The sequence below is a fragment of the Canis lupus genome, chromosome 15 (assembly GCF_003254725.2).
Source record: "Canis lupus dingo isolate Sandy chromosome 15, ASM325472v2, whole genome shotgun sequence".
NCBI classification, from domain to species: Eukaryota; Metazoa; Chordata; class Mammalia; order Carnivora; family Canidae; genus Canis; species Canis lupus.
This window is the reverse complement of record NC_064257.1, coordinates 53,802,960-53,805,721: the sequence shown is the minus strand read 5'-3', so window position 1 is coordinate 53,805,721 and position 2,762 is coordinate 53,802,960. Positions and strand designations below refer to the sequence as shown.

Genomic DNA, 2,762 nt, shown 5'->3' with positions numbered 1-2,762 from the left:
GACCAGATATAGGCTCAGCCATGTGAAATTGCCTGTATTTGACCAGTTTTTAATGTAAAAATGGCAACCTCACATGGTTTAACCTAATAAATGTCCTGATGATACTACATTGTTTTGTGTATCTAAGGGAACCACACATTGTGTTTTAATAAGTTGATTGCTGAATAGAAATAAGATTACTCACATTTAGTATTTGCTTAGAGCGTAATCTTGTTTCATTAATGCCTTATGTTTAGGACATTAAAAAGTTAGGCCAAATAACACAGTGTTATTAACAAACATTTCTCTTTTGCAGACATGATCTAATGCATTTTTAAAAGTTTTTGTTTTTTAACATGTTAACCGTTGCTTGCTTTAGGACACATTCTTGAGGTCATAGACAACATTTATCACACTTAAAATACTATGACACAGTCTATTTTGTTGGTTTTGAAGTTTTTGCCAATGAAAAATAAGATAACCAATTAGCCATTATGGCTTATTATGTTAAATTTGTCCACTAAGAGAGTTTTCAAAATGACTTAAATGCAATTTTTCATCCTCAGAGTGAGAGCATTTCCATTAAAAGACAACACACATGAAATATTTGACTATTACTCAGATTTTTAATTACTGAAATAATATTCCACTAGGGAAAACCCAAATCCACTACAGTGAAATACTCAAAAATGTTTCCCTAAGTTTACTCCTACTGGGATTCAGAAGTGTACCAAATTAAAGTTAACTTTGAGGTTCTAGTTCTAAAAAAAAAAAAAAGTGTGCTTTTTTTTTTTTTTTTTTTTTTTTAAAGGGCTTTCTGGTTTAAAGAAATGAAGTTCAAGAATTATTTATAAAATGTCAGAATTTCCAAATGTAACTTCTCATAAAGCTCTTTGGATATCAAATGGATTCACCAAACATTTTGATGAGTTAAGTGTAAATGAATCAGTAACATAAGGATTAGATTTCTCTGCAAATACACAAGAACCTAAAAAATTAGGAAAAAGAGTGCCTTGGCAGAATTCAATTGGGTCTTGTCAAATCCAAAGAGTTTGAAAACTATGTTTCAAAGCTTTTTCTGAAACTGAAAACTCACTTTTTTTGATAATCTATTGTTACAAATTCAAACTGAATATTGCTTCCAAGTTCTGTTGGTAATAAATAAATCGAAAGTGGTTAGGACCATGACCACAAATTCATTTTCATAAATAATTTTTATAGCATCAAGAGCTTCTTCACATCATTTTTCTATAAATAATGTTCTCTAGAGTTATAAAAATTAAAACTTGAGAAAAGTGATCACAAGGTACAAACTTCCATTTAAAGATAAATGAGTGCAAAAAAAAAAAAAAGATAAATGAGTGCAAGGGATGTAATGTATGACATGATGACTATAGTTTACCCTGCTGTATGATATATGTGAAAATCGTTAAGGGAGAGATCTTAAACGTTCTCACCACGAGGACAATTTATTTCCTTTTTTCTTTTATTTTCATTAGGTCTGTATGAGATGACGAATGCCAACGAAACATTATGGTAATCATTTTGCAACATGTGTAATTCAAACCATTATGCCGTATACCTTAAACTTACACAGCAATATGTCAATTATTTCTCAATAAAACTGGGAAAAATATGGGAAAAAAAACCTTTGAATTTTAGCAAATAACAAAAGAAAACATGGAAAACAAATAACCTGGCTCCACCAGTTCTCTGTTACAGTAACAGAAAATTTTCATGGTGTTTCAAGGCCAAAAGAAATCCTCAACAGTTTTACTTATTAAGTAGCTGGGTCTACACAAGACAGTAAGCTGTAATATTCCAAAAATTTAGACTCTTTTCCTTTGGTGTCCAAAGACCACTGAAGGTCTTTGTGTCGTCATCGGCCACCCTCCACCCCGTGTTAAACTGTATTGTAAGAACAAGCCCTATCCAAAGTCTTGCTTCTGTAGAGGGGTCCCTTATACCAAGATCTGCATCTTTGACCTAGGGTGGAAGAAGGCAAAAGTGGATGAGTTTCCACTTTGGCCACATGGCCTCAGATGAATAGAAGCAGCTCTCCTCTGAAGCCCTGGAGGCTGACCTTATTTGTGCCAACAAGTCCATAGTGAAAAGCTGTGGCAAAGATGCTTTTCACACCAGAGTGCAGCTCTACCCCTTCCACGGCATCCATAGCAATAGGGTGTTGTCCTGTGCTGGAGCTGACAGGATCCAGACAGGTAGCAGGGTGCCTTTGGAAAGCCCTAGGACACAGTAGCCAGGGTCCACATTGGCCAAATCGTCATATCCATCTCTATCAAGTGCAGAACAAGGTGCATGTGATCGAGGCCCTATGCAGGGCCAAGTCCAAGTTCCTTGACCACCAGAAGATCCACATTTCTAAGAAATGGGGCTTTCCCGAGTTCAATGCCCATGAATTTGAAGACGTGGCGACTGAAAAACTGTTCATCTCAGATGGCTGTAGGGTCAAATATATCCATAATTATGGCCCACTGGATGAATGGCCAGCTCTGGACTCATGAGAATCTTGGCACTGCCCCTGCCTATCTATGCCCATCAATAAATCCTACCTCCAGTAAAAAAAAAAATCCAAAACTTTTATAGTCATATACAAAAACACAACATATAAACTTTTTTAAAGATTTTATTTATTCGTGAGAGATGGAGAGGCAAAGACACAGGCAGAGGGAGAAGCAGGCTCCCTGCAAGGAGCCCAGTGTGAGATTCATCCTGGCCCTCTGGATCACACCCTGAGCTGAAGGCAGGCAGACAACCACTGAGCT

The 2,762-nt window shown here is 36.2% G+C and overlaps 1 pseudogene; it reads left to right on the top strand.

The window, feature by feature from the left end:
• Positions 1–1,496: 1,496 nt before the first annotated feature.
• On the top strand, positions 1,497–2,501 carry LOC112654510 (60S ribosomal protein L10-like; annotated as a pseudogene).
• Positions 2,502–2,762: the final 261 nt, after the last annotated feature.